Source organism: Oncorhynchus tshawytscha, linkage group LG27, assembly GCF_018296145.1.
Source record: "Oncorhynchus tshawytscha isolate Ot180627B linkage group LG27, Otsh_v2.0, whole genome shotgun sequence".
In the NCBI taxonomy this organism is placed as follows: domain Eukaryota; kingdom Metazoa; phylum Chordata; class Actinopteri; order Salmoniformes; family Salmonidae; genus Oncorhynchus; species Oncorhynchus tshawytscha.
In genome coordinates, this window is record NC_056455.1 from 4427119 (window position 1) to 4444753 (window position 17635).

General features: G+C 43.1%; 2 protein-coding genes across 3 annotated transcripts in view; both read left to right on the top strand.

Moving 5' to 3' along the window:
- LOC121841058 overlaps positions 1–17635 on the top strand; it is a 56542-nt gene that overhangs the window by 36008 nt on the left and 2899 nt on the right. The window lies entirely within an intron of this gene.
- Positions 1–17635, top strand: part of LOC112225905 (retinoic acid receptor alpha) — a 214002-nt gene that overhangs the window by 761 nt on the left and 195606 nt on the right. The window contains exon 2 of one of the 2 annotated variants that reach the window (XM_042307230.1): positions 1594–1843. The exons of the other annotated variant lie outside the window; for it this stretch is intronic. The gene's annotated coding sequence lies outside the window, so the exon portion shown is untranslated. The remainder of the gene's footprint in view (positions 1–1593; positions 1844–17635) is intronic. 2 annotated transcript variants of the gene reach the window in all.

A 17635-nucleotide genomic window follows, 5' to 3' on the forward strand; every position in this document is an offset into this window, starting at 1 on the left:
TCGGGAGTCAGGTAAATGATGTCAGTTAAAAATAAAACAAGGACAGCCCCGACGTCCAGTCACAAAGCTCTCACATATTGATCAGATTTGAAATATTTCCGTGTTGGCCATGATGTGACACTGGTCCAACCTACTAGACGTCAACCTACTCCATGGTCTGTGAGTTGTGCTGCTTTCGTAACAAAGTGGGAAATGGGAATTTACTACATTGTGAAGTGGTGAATACCAGTTGGATGCATTCATATGCATTGTACTCATTGATAAGAGCAGATTGGCTAATGGCCAACAAACTGCATATACCATAAACTAAAAGTACAGCTAGCATGCTTGCAAACTAATTATAGTGTTCAAATACCACATTACCAGATAGCTTTTTATGAATAATGTTTTGTTGCATTTAACTGCAGAAAATGTTATCAAAGTCATTTCCTTAGTAGGTGACGTCAGAGCATGTGAGAGGAGTGAGCGCTCTGGATGATGAGTTTCTCACTAGTAATCACCAGTTGGAGGCTTTTCAAGTGGATTTTCCCCAGTCGTATGTGGTACATTTCCACTTCCCACTTTGTTACGAATGCAGCATAAAGGGTTTCTTTGTAGTCCTAAACGTGTATGCATATGCACAGCAGTGTTGTAGAATATTGGACCGTTGGCATTCATAATTCTCAGCGCAGCTCAAGCAATTTCTCCACCTGTCAGCACATTCAAATGAATAGAGGAAGTGGAGGTGCGCGTTCGGGCTGTGGGTCCACGGTGGATGGAGGTCTCGAGAGACGAGTATCTATGTAACAATGGGACGCTGGACTATCGCGTCTCTGCGTCTGTGGACTATGATTTATGCTTTAGGCTGCCTGATACAGCCTACTTATGTGTCGGGGTAGGTTTTTATCTGCCTTTCAATAAGCATGTCACGATGGGTTGACTTGATAGGTTGACTAGACTATGGGACTTGGCAGTAGTGCACTCCCCTTTCGACCAAAAAATGTGCAGCACCTCCAAACATTTTCCTGCTGCTATAAGGCCATGTGACCTTTTTTATATTATGGAATTTAGCCTAATTCTTCTATACTCTCACTGTGAGTCAATGAATTCTGGGAAGTCACACTGCATGACACAACATTACGTTTGTATGTTAACTACTGAGTGTGTAAAAGAGCTGACTTTTTGTGTTCATTCAACACTCTAAAAAGGAAAGGGTCCTGAAGGTACTTTTCGGGGTTCCTCACATTGCAACACCGGTGGAATCCCTAAAGGTGCCTCAAGGAACCTTTTCCCTAAATCACTTTTTAAAACGGTTCCTCAAATAACTTTCTAGGGATCGATACCCTGAGCTGACAAGATAAAAATCTACCGTCCTGCCCCTGAACAAGGCAGTTAACCCACTGTTCCTAGGCCGTCATTGTAAATAAGCATTTGTTTGTTCTTAAATGACTTGCCTAGTTAAATAAAGGTGAAATGAAATCATACTAAAACTCGTAGGCATGTAGAGACACATTGAATAACAGCATTGTACGTGGTTTCTAGTTTGAGTAATGTGGCTGTTACAACTGACCTCGCATTACTTTGCTCTTGTCTCCCCTGTCCTTCTCTCTGCAGCAAAAACTTTGCCATTCAACATTTGTTGGTCATTTACCCCCCTCATCAATTCCCAGAACATATTTCTGAATGCAAAGGCATAGTGTTTTTCACTGATGCTGCATACAAAATATGAATAAGGAAATGGACCCCCATTGCCACTCCCAATCCCATGGAGATGTCCTCAGGCTCTTTAGTGAGTAGCTCCTCTCCATCCAGGAAGAGTTGGACGGGGCTCTCATCCGCAAAGGGATTCCCATCTATTCTTATGGTAGGCGATGGGAGCTTCACACAAAAATGTGTCTGATTTTTAGGGTTACCCAAGTCATATTTCCAACAGTAAGTTAACTGAGTACACCTTACACAGTATGACTTCTAACTTTGCATTTACCTTTTTAAATTGGAGGGTGTTTAATGAGAAGACGGGATTAGAATGAGTAGAACTAGAGCAGCTGCATACTGTCAAGGGTACATGACAAATGTCATGATGGATTATTGGGTACGAGGTCAAAGGAGCAGACTTAGTTAATTACGTAACTAGCGATTGTCTCGTTTACGCTGCTACAAATGTGATGGAATAAACCACGTGAGAGGAAAATATCCAAGCCAGCACATGGTCTGGATAGGGGCAATCTGGTGTAAAAAAAAAAAAGGTTATTAGTGTGTGAATTAATGTGAGTAGGAAAATGTCATAATTCTTACATATTTCTTCCCCCCGTGTGGTCTCTCAACGAGGAGTACTTCTGAATGAGCGCTGTGCACGCATCCATGTATTTCTGGGCAGTGGAGAGAAGACAAGCATACAAGATTACATTTAGACTAGCAATTCTGTTTGGTATACAAATGACATTGATTAATGGTGTTGATTTATCAAGTACAAGTTGAGTGTGCCATCAGCTGCGGTGATTATGACAAGACGGTATGGAGGATAGTGACGGGAGAAGCAGAACACACACTAATCACACTGCAACGACATCCTTAAGACTTTGTAGAGGCCAAAATGTTGGTAGATCCATAGTGAGCTTTAAACACAGTCTTGCTTTGGTCTGAATTGGAGAGGACAGAGCACGCCACCCCGATACACCGACATGAAAGACATAAATTAGAAACATAAACATCATGAGTATTCAATGTCAAATGATTCTATCTGAATTGTTTTATTTTATTCTTTTTGTCAAGTTGAACATAACATACATTGGGTCATCTCTCTCTCTCTGTGTGTGTCTATCTTACCTGTTTTTGGAGGTCGACACATTTCTCTATCACACCTCCTGAACTCTCCACCACTTAACTGGACAGGGGCAGGATAAGACAGGCACTAAAGGGAGGAGGATGGAAAGTGCGAAAGTGTATGGTGGGTTTTAATCTTTTTTTGTCAAGTTTTACAACCCAGTATCCTGGGTTGCAAGTTTAACAACCTCGATTGGGTTGTCTATGTGTGTCTTACCTGTTGGGAGTGTCTCTATCAAAGCAGGCCACCCTGACACAACAGCCTGAAAGACACACTCCCGTTCAAAAGTTTGGGGGTCACTTAGAAATGTCCTTGTTTTCGATCGTCCTTTAGCTCAGACCTCCACTGCCGTCTCAAAGCCTTGTAGGCAGGGAACACAAGACCAATTGAATTAAGGCATGGCCTTGTGATGCAATCCCTGCCAGTTAGGAACACTGTCCTGTGAGTGTTCCAGAGCTGGTGTGGCATCTGCAGCTCAGGGCCGTGTGTGTGTGTGTGGGTGGTATGGATATTTTTTTCAGACTAACACGTAGGCTACAAGTGCACATATTGATGTTCCCGTGTGCATGCGTGTCTGTGCGTGTGTTTGTTGACTAGTTTATACATAGATTTCTGTCCTGTTTTGCCTGGTTGCTTTAAGGCCTGTGTGTTCAGAAGCTTTTGCTCGGTTATTAATTAGGTTTTAGTTGCTTGGTTTCATTCTAATGCATCTCGTCTGAATGATAAATAAGGCCAAGCTTTTGTTTTGTTTGTTACAGAGAGCCCACATGCATTGCTGTACTGAATATTATAAACTCGGTGATCCAAATTCAAGCCGCATAGCCTCTTGAAAACTGAGTGTGAATCATTTGAGGCTAATTTTAAGAGCAGCGGTGGGAGAAGTACCCAATTGTCATACTTGAGTAAAAGTGAAGATGCCTTTTTAATAGAAAAGGACTCAAGTAAAAGTGAAAGTCAGCAGGTAAAATACTACTTAAGTAAGTCTGTGTTTAGTGAGTCCGTCAGATGCAGTAGGGATGACCAGGGATTTACTCTTGATAAGTGAGTGAATTGGACCATTTTCCTGACCTGCTAAGCATTCAAAATGTAATCGGTACTTCTGGGTGTCACGGAAAATGTATGGCATTAGAAAGTACATTGTTTTCTTAAGGAATGCGGTGGAGTAAAGTGAAAGTTGTCAAATATATCAAATCAAATCACAAATACCCCAGAAAGCTACTTAAGTAGTACTCTTTTAGTATTTTTACCTAAGTAGTTTACACTGTTTTAAAAGGCTTCTCAAAACACGTTGGCTCGACTAATGAGACCACGAAACGAATCAAAATGGCGAATTGTATCAATCATAAAAAAAATGAGGTAGTACACATAGTATCTTGCAACGCGTAAAGAAATCTATGTAGTAGCAAAGGAGAGGAAACAACTAAGTTTTGTATTTGTTCCTACTTTGTGAGTATCCCCAGGTCCCCGTCAATATAATCTTATTCATTATGATCTAAAGGGGACAACTGATCCTTGAAGAGCACTCCTACTCTGTGACCCTTTGTGAATACTGGCCTGATTGATAGATAAAACATGAGGCACGCTTGTACTTGCACCGCTCTAAATGTGTCCCTGCATCAGCAAGACGCTCTTCTCCTACTGTATGTGTGATGCTGACTGATGAGATGAGACCCAGGTGATGACAGGGACCCGTCTGCACTGTGTGTGCATGGTGGGGAGGCATGTGTACTCACAAGAAGACACTGTAGCGCGTGCGCACACCAACCATAGCATATTGTAGGCTACCGATACGTGTGCACATCTACTGTATGCAAAGAAACGTAACGTTGACTCCAAGCTGTACCTAATTGTTTTCCTCGCTAACACGCTCAAATCCAACTTTACTTGTCACATGCGTCGAATACAACCAGTTTAGATCGTACTGTGAAATGCTTACTTACAAGCCCTTTTAACCAACAGTGCAGTTTTAAGAAAATACCTAAAAAAAGTAAAAGATAAGAATAACAAATCATTTAAAGAGCAGCTGTAAATAACAATAGCGGGGCTCTATACAGGGGGTACCGGTACAGAGTCAATATGGAGGCTCTATACAGTGGGTACCGGTACAGAGTTAATGGGCGGGGCACCGTTGTCGAAGTAATTGAGGTAATATGTACATGTATGTAGAGTTATTAAAGTGACTATGCATAGATAATAACAGAGAGTAGCATTGCAAATAGTCTGGGTAGCGATTTGATTAGATGTTCAGCAGTCTTATGGCTTAGAGGTAGAAGCTGTTTAGAAGCCTCTTGGACCTAGACTTGGCGCTCCGGTAACGCTTGCCGTGCGGTAAGCAGAGAGAACAGTCTATGACTAGGATGGCTGGAGTCTTGGCCTTCCACCGCCTAGTATAGAGGTCCTGGATGGCAGGAAGCTTGGCCCCAGTGATGTACTGGGCCATACGCACTACCCTCTGTAGCGCCTTGGGGCCTTAGGCCGAACAGTTGCCATACCAGGCAGTGATGCAACCCATCAGGAGGCTCTCGATAGTGCATCTGTAGAACCTTTTGAGGATCTGAGGACCCATGCCAAATCTTTTCAGTCTCCTGAAGGGAAATAGGTTTTGTCGTGCCCTCTTCACAACTGTCTTAGTGTGCTTGGACAATGTAAGTTTGTTGGTGATGTGGACGCCAAGGAACTTGAACCTTTCAACCTTTTCCACTACAGCCCCGTAGATGGGAATGGGGGCGTGCTCGGTCCTCCTTTTCCTGTAGTCCACAGTCATCTCCTTTTGTCTTGATCACGTTGTTGTAGAGGTTGTTGACCTTGCACCACACGGTCAGGTCTCTGACCTCCTCCCTATAGGATGTCTCATCGTTGTCGGCGTTCAGGCCTACCACTGTTGTGTCATCAACTTAATGATGGTGTTGGAGTTGTGCCTTGCCATGCAGTCATTAGTGAACAGGGAATACAGGAGGGGACTGAGCACGCACCCCTGAGGGGCCTCCGTGTTGAGGATCAGTGTGGCAGATGTGTTGTTACCTACCTTTACAACCTGGGGGTGGCCCATCAGGATGTCCAGGATCCAGTTGCACAGGGAGGTGTTTAGTCCCAGGGTCCTTAGCTTAGTGATGAAATTTGAGGGCACTATGGTGTTGAATGCTGAGCTGTAGTCAATGAATAGCATTCTCACATATGTGATCCTTTTGTCCAGGTCCAGGTGTGAAAGGGCAGTGTTGATCTGTTTGAGTGGTATGCAAATTAAATGGGTCTAGGGTTTCTGGGATAATGGTATTGATGTGAGCCATGACCAGCCTTTCTAAGCATTTTATGGCTACAGACATTTAGTGCTACGTGTAGTCATTTAAGCAGGTTACCTTAGTGTTCTTGGGCACAGGGACTATGGTGGTTTGCTTTAAACATGTTGATATGTCAGACAGGGAGAGGTTGAAAATGTCAATGTAGACACTTGCCAGTTGGTCTGCGCATGCTTTGAGTAAATGTCCTGGTAATCCGTCTGGCCCCACGGATTTGAATGTTGACCTGTTTAAAGGTCTTGCTCACATCGGCTACCATGAGCGTTATCACACAGTCATCCAGAACAGCTGGTGCTCTCCTGCATGCTTCAGTATTGCTTGCCTCGAAGAAAGAACAAAAGGCATTTAGCTCGTCTGGTAGGCTCGCATTGTTGGGAAGCTCGCGTCTGGGTTTCTCTTTGTAGTCAGTAATAGTTTGCAAGCCCTGCCACATCCGACGATCGTATGAGCTGGTGTAGTAGGATTCAATCTTAATCCTGTATTGACGCTTTGCTTGTTTGATGGTACGTCTGAGTGCATTGTGGTATTTCTTATAAGCGTTCGGGTTAGTGTCCCGCTCCTCGAAAGTGGCAGCTCTAGCCTTTAGCTCGATGCGGATGTTGCCTGTAATCCATGGCTTCTGGTTGTATGTGTGGTCAATGTGGGGACGTCGTCATCGATGCACTTATTGATGAAGCCGATGACTAAGATGGTATACTCCTCAACGCCATTGGATGAATCCCGGAACATATTCCAGTCTGTGTTAGCAAAACAGTCCTGTAGCATAGCATTCGCGTCATATGACCACTTCCATATCAAGCTGTTTCTTCATGCTTTTAGTTTTTGATTGTAAGTAGGAATCAGGAGGATAGAATTACGGTCAGATTTGCCAAATGGAGGGCAGGGGAGAGCTTTGTATGCTTCTCTGTCTCTAGAGTAAAGGTGGTCTAGAGTTTGTTTCCCCCCTCTGGTTTCACATGTGATATACTGTTAAAAATGTGATAAAACCAATTTAAGTTTGCCTGCATTAAAGTCCCCGGCCACTAGGAGCGCCTCTTCTGGATCAGCATTTTCTTGTTCCTTATGGCCTTAGAGTTGGCTGAGTGCAGTCTTAGTGCCACCATCGGTCTGTGGTGGTCAATAGACGGCTACGAATAATATAGATAGTGTGGTCTACAGCTTATCATAAGGTACTCTACCTCAGGCGAGCAGTACCTCAAGACTTCTTTAATATTAGACATCGCGCACCAGCTGTTATTGACAAATAGACACACATCCCCACCCTCGTCTTACCATATGTAGCTTCTCTGTCTTAAACCAATCAAAATATATTCAAAGTAGCCGCCCTTTGCCTTCATGACAGCTTTGCACACTCTTGGCATTCTCTCAACCAGCTTCATCAGGTGACTACCTGGAATGCATTTCAATTAACAGTTAAAAAATGTATTTGAGCCAATCAGTTGTGTTGTGACAAGGTAGGGGTGTTATACAGAAGATAGCCCTAGTTGGTAAAATACCAAGTCCATATTATGGCAAGAACAGCTCAAATAAGCAAAGAGAAATGACAGTCCAACATTACTTTAAGACATGAAAGTCAGTCAATCTGGAACATTTCAAAAATGTTGAAGGTTTCTTCAAGTGCAGTCGCAAAAACCATCAAGCTCTATGATGAGACTCGCTCTCATGAGGACTGCCACAGGAAAGGAAAACCCAGAGTTACCTCTGCTGCAGAGAATAAATTCATTAGTACCAGCCTCAGAAATTGCAGCCCAAATAAATGCTGCAGCCCAAATAAGTTCAAGTAATAGACACATCTCAACATCAGCTGTTCAGAGGAGACTGCGTGAATAAAGCCTTCGTGGTTGAATTTCTGCAAAGAAACAACTACTAAAGGAAGGCTATAAGAAGAAGAGACTTGCTTGGGCCAAGAAACACGAGCAATGGACATTAGACCTGTGGAAATCTGTCCTTTTGAGATTTTTGGTTCCAACCGCTGTGTCTTCGTGAGACAGAGAGTAGGTGAACGGATCTCAGCATTTGTAGTTCCCATTGTGAAGCATGAGGTGTGATGGTGTGGGGGTGCTTTGCTGGTGAAACTGTGATTTATTTACAATTCAAGGCACACTCAGCCATGCTGGCTACCACAGCATTCTGCAGCGATACGCCATCCCATCTGGTTTGGGCTTAGTGGGACTATCATTTGTTTTTCAACAGGACAATGACCCAACCCACCTCCAGGCTGTGGAAGTGCTATTTGACCAAGAAGGAGAGTGATGGAGTGCTGCATCAGATAACCTGGCCTCCACAATCACCCGACTTTAACCCGATTGAAATAGTTTGGGATGAGTTGGACCGCAGAGTGAAGGAAAAGCAGCCAACAAGTGCTCAGCATATGTGGGAACTCCTTCAAGACTGTTGAAAAATAATTCCAGGTGAAGCTGGTTGAGAGAATGCCAAGGGTGTTCAAAGCTGTCATCAAGGCTACTCTGGGGAATCTAAAATAATTTGTTCACTTTTTTTTGGTTTCTATATGATTCCATGTGTGTTATTTCATTGTTTTGATGTCTTCACTATTATTCTACAATGTAGAAAATAGTGGAAATAAAGTCCAAACTTTTGACTCGTACTGAATGTTTAATTTAACCTCATAGAAAGCAAAGTGTCATTCGTTTTCAATTGTTACATTATTACCATTTTAACAACTAATTCTAATTGACTACCTGGTAAATAGCAGGCTGTTACCCCGTCGTATGGACATTTCGTCTAGATTCTAGCCTTTTAGATGTTTTACTTATGGCTCCGGGGAGACTTGACACTTGGCCATTTCCATTCGTGACTGCTCTATAGTGACGCTAGCCTTGTGTTCCCCAATTATGTAAACTGGATCGAAAGGGTCTCGTTTGAGTCTAGTCAGTTGGCCCAAAGCATTGGGGTTCAGTTTGTGTGGGAACACTGTCCGTCTCATTAACCATGTTTCCATCCAGCGAGTAAAGTCACACCATACAAATTAAAATTACAACAGGTGTGATGGAAATGGGTAGTTTCGGTAAAATGTTATAAACTCCGACAGATAATTAGTTCGTTTGACATGGTGGGATCTTTTTGTGCCGGTAAAGTTAATTATGTGAGAAATGGTGTTGGAAAACGTCTTTATGCTCAAATGTTGATATAACAACCATCCTATCGAAGTGAACTTGGGAGTCATGCAATGATGATATGGTGTGTGGTCCTCCCACTATGACTCGGGAAAACAGGTAGTTTATTAGGTTACAGATGAAATCAACTATGATTAACTTCACATGGTGGTGAAAGTGCACAGTGATCTTGACTTTCGTTTCCAACACATATTGAGGGTCTTATTCTGGTGACAGGATGATTGATGCTTGACTGCCGTTTTGATAAATAAAGAATATTCTCGCTCTTATCCATAATAATCTCATCAAGTAGACTAGCCGACGTTGTAGCCTATCTGCGAGCTGTTGGCTAGAGCACATGGGCCAAAACCAGATTAGCCACATTTGCTATTCAGCTCAACCGTTTTGGATAGGAACGATGGAAATGGAAACACATTGAACGATGGAAACACATTGAACTTTTAGAATTGTATTTTTAAGCAAAGAAGCACATTGTGTGCACTACGTCATCGCGCACTGCATTTTTATCTGCAACAAATCCATTTGGTGGAAACACAACTAATGGGGAAAATGCACATTTTCTTTATGCAGATTCTTGTATATTTGCTTGAAGATCTGTCACCAATTGAATGGAATCCTAACTAGTGATCGCTCATCTGCTCTACGTGGTCCAAATTTTCGTGAGGTTAACAAATCCACTGCCCCTCATCCAGTCGCATTTCGGTCTGCCATTGTCTGAATATCTGCCTTTCCATATGATAGAATGCGTCCTTTGCTTAGCTGTCTGACTGAATGATTATCTGTCTATTGCCTGCTTATGTTTATCCATCTAGCCAGTATTCTAGTTTGCTTGCCTATATTTCTACCAGCCCTTTGTCTCTACTTTTTTATTTCCTCATCTGATCCCTTTGTTGATATTCTCTGCGTGTGTTTGTTTCTCTGTCTGTTAGCTTGTCTGTCCATTTACCTCGTTCACCTTTTTGCCTATTTACTTCTGTCAGTTGGCATCTTTTTGTCTTTTAAGCTTCTTGATCAGTTAGCTTCTTTGTCAGTCAGCATCTTTGCCTTTGAGCTTCTTTTGTCAGCCCATTGTGTCCATGTTTTGGGACCAGATGTAGGTGGAGACGTTTCCTGTCACTTGAGACTTCATCGCTTGACAACGGTTTCAGGAGCCAAACAACTCATGAGCCAATATCAACTTCATCATCAATTGTCTTCAGATTTTTTTGTTCCCGGCACATGCAAAAACTTGAGTAGTTGGCATCTTACTTGATTATCTTCAAGTCCATATGGAAAAACAGAGGCATGAAAACGGTGGCAAAAATCTAATATAAATTGTGATGACTTGCTGCAAATAAAAACAGGAAGTGAACAACAGGAAATATATGTGGGTGTTATGAACTAATGCCCGTGGTCGATGCCAAAAAAACATAGGGCACACTTTGTGCCATAGCATTGGCGTGACTGTAGGTGACGAGCTGAACTCACAGTAACGTAGGTATCTACCTGTTCCTTTTTCAAATAACTTTACATCTCCCAGTGTTTAGGATTTAACAAACCTAATTTGTAGAATGGACTTCACAAAAGAACCCCAACTCTATACTCTAGGTCTATTTGCACATTAAACAACGGTTAGGTCTAATCCTGAATGGTGATTGGTTGAAACCGCATTCCAGCCAGTATCTATTCCACAAGTTACCACTAGCTAAATCTATGACGTTAAAATGCCTATTTACTCTGTTCCATCTGACTGCACAATCCACTGTTTCATCAGCCCAGCCAGGCAATTTATAAACTTGATCTCCACTATAAAAAGCATCTAGACATTATCTCACATTTCTTTTAGACTAACATTTAAGTTTTCAATGGTGGAGATTTGTATAAACCTTGCTGTCTGTCTCTCTGACATTTGCATCATTGTTTCAATTTTCAAATTTGATCTCCAACTGTCCCATAGTAATAAACTTGTAGGGGTCTGGTGTCGGGACAAGAGCGAGAGGCAGGCAGCGTTTCTCAGCCAGTCGAAATCGTGAATCAGCTGGCATCATTTTTATACAAAGAAATGTCAATTGAAAGAAGGTAAAACGAAATGAAGTGCAGCTAGTTTGCAATCTTTCCAGCTTCAGTTTGAAGTGATTGTGTTAGCTGTGTTGTTGGCTAGCTCCTCTGAACAACAGTGTCCTGACGAGAGAGCACATTTTCTATGCCAGGCGAAATTGTGTCTCATTAGCTCATTGTTATGGATGTATCCAAATAAATGTCACGAAGAAAACAGCTTGAACAAATGCAGCTACTGTTGTTATTCTGTCTGCACTGTTTGCCGTGACTGTAAATTCGCCGTAGTTGGCTAGCTAGCAAGCAAGGGATAAGAACGTTGCCAGCCAGTATGGCAATGGAACATTTAGAACGAACGACTGGGTTGCATCTATGGCAGCCAAACCAATAGAACGAACCACCTGCCGGTTTGGGTAGCAACCCTAGATTTGTTTCGGAACTATATCTGTGGAAGGATGAAATAGTATTAATAAATTAATCAAAACAATGTCTTTAAAGAAAATAGGTCAATCATTATTTGAATATGTTGGTAACCCGTTGTATAAAAGTGATAGTACCCTCGAAGCCGGTGTTTGGAGGATGTATTGGCACGGTTTTCCAATACACCCGTGCCAATACACTGGCTTTTCGGGCATGGTCACTTAATTGTGAAAACTATTAAACATCTATTGGACATTGTATCTTATGTGAAACAAGAAGTATTCATACCCCTAGACTTATTCCACATTTTGTGTTAAAGCCTAAATTCAAAATTCTCACCCCTTTTTAAAATAGTAAATGTTTTCTCCCCAATTTTGTGGTATCCAATTGGTGGTTGCAGTGTTGTCTCATCGATACAACTCCCGTACGGACTCGAGAGAGGTGAAGGTCGAGAGTCGTGCGTCCTCCGAAACATGACCCAACCAAACCAAACTTCTTCTTGACACAATGCCCGCTTAACCCGGAAGCCAGCCGCACCAATGTGTTTGTGGAAACACTGTACACCTGGCGACCGTGTCAGCATGCATGCGCCTGGCCCGCCACAGGAGTCGCTAGAGCGCAATGAGACAAGGACATCCCTGCTGGCCAAACCCTCCCCTAACCCTGACGATGCTGTGCCAATTGTGCGCCGCCCTATTGGTCTCCTGGTGGGCTGCGACAGAGCCTGGCCTCGAACCGGGATCTCTAGTGGCACAGCTAGCTAGCACTGTGATGCAGTGCTTTAGACAACTGCGTCACTCGAGAGGCCTTTTTCTCATCCATTTACACACAGTACTCTATAAATGAAAGTGAAAAAATGTTTTTAGACAGTTTTGCAAATTTATTGAAAATGAAATGCAGAAATATCTAATTCACATAAGTATACACACCCCTGTGTAAATACTTTGTAGAAGCACCTTTGGCAGAAATTACAGCTGTGAGTCTTTCTGGGTAAGTCTAAGAGCTTTCCACACCTGCATTTTGCAACATCTGACAATTATTCTTCAACCTCTGTCAAATTGGTTGATGATCATTGTTAGACCATTTTCAGGTCTTGCAAATAGATTTTCAAGTAGATTTAAGTCAAAACTGTGACTTGCCTACTCAGGAACATTCATTGTCTTCTTGGTAAGCAACTCCAGTGGAGATTTGGCATTGTGTTTTAGTTCATTGTCCTGCTGAAAGGTAAATTCCTCTCCCAGTGTCTTTTGGAAAGCATACCCATAACACCATGCAGCCACCACTATGCTTGAACATTTTGAAGAGTGGTACTCAGTAATGTATTGGATTTGCTCCAAACATAACACATTGTATTCAGGACAAAAAGCTAATTGCTTTGCCACATTTTTTGCAGTATTACTTTAGTGCCTTGTTGCAAACATGATGTATATTTTAGAATATTTATATTCTGTACAGGCTTACTTCTTTTCACTCTGTCATTTAGGCTAACATTTTGTGAAGTAACAATGTTGTTGTTCCATCCTCTGTTTTCTCCTGTCACAGCCATTCAACTCTGTAACTGTTTTAAAGTCACCATTGGCCTCATGGTGAAATCCCTGAGTGGTTTCCATCCTCTCCGGCAACTGAGTTAGGAAGGACGCCTGTATCTTTGTAGTGACTGGGTGCATTGCTACACCATTTAAAGTGTAATGAATAACTTCACCATGCTCAAAGGGATATTGAATATATGCTTTTAAAAAAAAATGTTTTTTACTTTGACCCATCCACCTAGAAGGTGCCCTTCGTTGTGAGGCGTTGGAAAACCTCTCCGGTCTTTGTGGTTGAATCTGTGTTTAAAATTCACTGCTCGACTGGGGGACCTTACAGACAGTTGTATGCGTGGGGTACAGAGATGAGGAAGTCATTCAAAAATCATGTTAAAAACAATTATTGCACATATTGTGACTTGTTAAGCACATTTTTACTCCTGAATGTATTTAAGTATGCCATAACAAAGGGCTTGAATACCTATTGACCCCAGACATTTCAGCTCTTCATTTTTTATTAATTTGTAATAATGTCTATAAACATAATTCCACTTTTAACATTATGGGGTATTTTGAAATGAGGCTTTTACTACAATGTGTACAATGTCAAGGGGTGTCAATAGTTTCTGAAGGCACTGTAGCTCACACGACACTTTGGAGTACCCCACAGTGTTCAATACCGGCGGAGGTATTTGCAATTGAAGCCGTGCAGGCCTGGCTTGCGTTTTTTTTCAAACGGCCAAGTAAATTGCATGTGAAATAGAACAGCGTGTCCATTCTACACAGTCCATTACTATGGAACTAATGTCTCACATACATGCGTACTAACGGGCAGGCGGCGCAGGACAGGCTCCTGGGAGCTGCAGTGCGAGACAGATGGGCTGCAGTAAATTAAACAAGCCATCTCCTCCTCTCGCTCTCTTCGTCCTCCTCTCCGTGACGGAGCGGGGGCGCTGGGAGAGTTCTCGTCATTATTTAACGGCGCTGTTAGTGGTGTCTTTTGTGCCTGCTGGCGGGCGTGTAATGGATGTGGGGGTGTGTGTGTGTGTGTGTGTGTGTGTGTGTGTGCAGTAGATGTTTGGTTTTAATGCATGTGTCCTTGGTGCTAGTGTGTTTGTACGCCATTGTACTTAGTCAATGTGGCTTGAAGGAGACCGGAAAGTGTGTGTGTGGTGTAAATCTTTCCTCTTCATGAGTCACATGCTCAAGTTAATGGTGTTTATTTTGATTTAAAAAAAAATGTTACCCCTTTTTTTTCTCCCCAATTTCGTGGTATCTAATTGCTAGTTAGTCTTGTCTCATCGCTGCAACTCCCGTACGGACCCGGGAGAGGCGAAGGTCGAGAGCCGTGCGTCCTCCGAAACACAACCAAGCCAAGCCGCACTGCTTCTTGACACAACTCCCACTTGTCAGAGGGATCACCGTACACCTGGCGACCGTGTCAGCGTGCAATGCGCCTGGCCCGCCACAGGAATCTCTAGTGCGCGATGGGACAAGGACATCCCTGCTGGCCAAACCCTCCCCTAACCCGGACGGCGCTGGTCCAATTGTGCTTTGCCCCATGGGCCTCCCGGTCGCGGCCGGCTGTGGGGGGGGGGGTTTGGACTCGAACCCAGGATCTCTAGTGGCACAGTTAGCACGTAGACCACTGCCATGCTCGGGGGGCCCTGCGTTCTGCGTTAATGATATTGAGGTAGATCTGGGATACATGGAGTTTTATGAAGATTCAAATTAAAAAGCTTGCTCTAATTTAGCGTACAATCACGTGTACACACACACACACACACGTTTTACTCATCGCCCCGTCTTCTGGCGGGACCAGTTTATCACGTTAGTTCCATGGTCTACAGCCGCATGTGCCGAGTTCAACTTTGATGGCATCGTTAATCTATGCGATCCCAATGCTGGATAAAGACACAGGGCCGTCCCAGATGAAAGCGGCACGGGAAGCGGAAAGGAGTGGGAGATTAACAAGTCTATGAGAGGGATGGGAGAAGGAAGAGACTGAAGGTAACACACACGAAAAAAGACCTTGAGAGACTGATACAACAAAAAAACGTGAAAGCTTGATGTCTGAGTAGAGGCTTTTTTTCTCTCTCTCTTTCTTTCTCTCTCTCTCTCGCTCGCTTGCTCGCTCTCATATTTAGTGGTGCTAAGGCCTGCTGTATCAAAGATCCATTCCCCCTGGACACTGGACACTTTTCAATGCCTGCTGGAACACAGACAGCTGTGAGAAACCCACTACCATGATCCTATTCAGACGAGACAGAGGGAGAGGGGAGGGGGGGGGGGCAAGCGTTTGTTTGTCTTATCTCAAATGATTTCTGATTTAAGATCTGAAGTATTGAGTTGTGTAGTTCCAGGGTGTAGTGTGTGAATCAGCCTGACTAACCGGTGTCTGTATGTAGCCTCGCTACCATATACAGCCTCGCAACTGTTTTTCACTATCTTTTTACTGTTGTTTTTATTTCTTTACTTATTGTTCACCTAATACCTTTTTGGCACTGTTGGTTAGAGCCTGTAAGTAAGCATTTCACTGTAAGGTCTACACCTGTTGTAGTCCGCGCACATGACAAATAAACTTTGATTTGAATCTGTACTTTACTGGAGATCGTTACTGTTTTGACTGAGTTTGTGTTGACGTGGGTGTTTGAGGGTACAGACTACAGTACGTGTGTGTGTAAGCACACCGGTGTGATTTACTTATTTGTTTAACAATGTCCTCAAAGGTGTGTATGTACAGTACGACGAGTGCATACAATGTGAGTAGGGTAGCCATCATCATTTTTAGGCTAAGTACAAAGGTTTACATTGTGTGTGTGTGTGTGTGCGCGTGGGTAGGTGTGCGCATGCCGCATACACATCTCTGTGTGTGTTTCTGAGGGTCGACTGCAGCCAGGAACATACCGAGGCCACTTTTTAAAGGGACAAATCTTCAGGGTGGCTTCTCAGTGCGCCTCGTCCTTCTCATCTCCGCCCTGTGTCTCTGAACAGGGACACGGTGTTGCGTTCAAAGTCTCCTCCACTTGCTCAACCTGGTCGTGAAAGCCTGGTTACTGTGTGTACATTTCCACCCTATAGCGACCACCGGTGGCCTCACCTTCCAACCTGATTTACCTTTCGGGAATTATGGCGTACAGCGTTTCTAACTTCTAACCCACCGGGGACAGAGTTTTCCCCTTCCTCTTGCATGGAGAACCGCACAACACTTAATTTTTATTTTTATTTTTAACTTTGTCGTTTTGAAAGAGATTAAATGGTTTATAGGTGTCATTCCTTTCCTAGGCTCGTTCTTTTTGAAGGTCTTGTCATTATTGGAACGGTTATCCATTTTAGTCTCACTGCAGCAGGTTCGGTCTCTCTCACGTCTCGTTCGTTTAGCTCGGAAGCCATGGCTACGCTAGACACAATGTCTGAAAAATCGATGTCAGACTGTAAAATGATACACTGAAGAGATTCTTAATTTCATCAACACTGTTCCATTTCAAATCCTTGGATGATAATAAGAAGTTTATTTTTTGACTCACCTCAACCCTTCACTCTAACCCTGTGTTCCTATCCTCTTAATGAGATGCAATTTCTGCCGTCAAATCAACCAGTCTGTAATATTCATCCTTTTTGCCGAGTCACCCGTAGTGATCTACCTCCCTTCCCCTTTAATTAAGCACCCACCTTCAGACAGGTCGCAGCGAGAGGAGAGTCTTAACCACACTCGTAAAGCGCTGCTTTATTGTTATGATTGGCAGGTGTTTAAACGGCTTGATGTGATCCAGACCTGAGTACTTAAAGTGAGCGTTGCCTGCGGGACACAGTTTTTCCACACAGCCATCCCAGGGCTCATCCCTCACTCATTAGCGCCTGGCATACAGTACTACTGTGTGTATGTGCTGGCAGCTTTCGTTGCGTGCGTGCTACTGATTGTTAGCGCTTGAAATCGCAGCTTCCTGTGATGAAGTTGAAGCTGCACACCGTGGTCGCGCATGGGCGCTTATTCACGCGGGAAATCTACATTGTAGAAGGGCAATTCTACGGCAACGCTTTGACTCAGTTTTTCACCTTTTTTAAATTGAATGCCAAAACAAAAACTATATCGATGTAAAAGTCGACCAGAACATACAAATCTATACACAAGGCCTACTTCAAAGAATTTCAACTGGAAAATGTACAAAAAAACGAATTTGGTTGAAGAACTGTGCAGCTGCAAACTGTGGTAACTTTGGTGTACTCAGTATTGTACTCTACTCACTGTACTGTATTCAGTACTACTGTGATCTACTTTGCTCTACTCAGTGTACAGTGCTGTACTTTAATGTACTGTTCTCTACAAACTGTGCTATTTAAACTTGTAAAACACACGTCTATGATAGGTTCGTATTTGCTCCAGTCCGGTCCGTCTGTGGTCGTTAACATCAAGGCCAAATT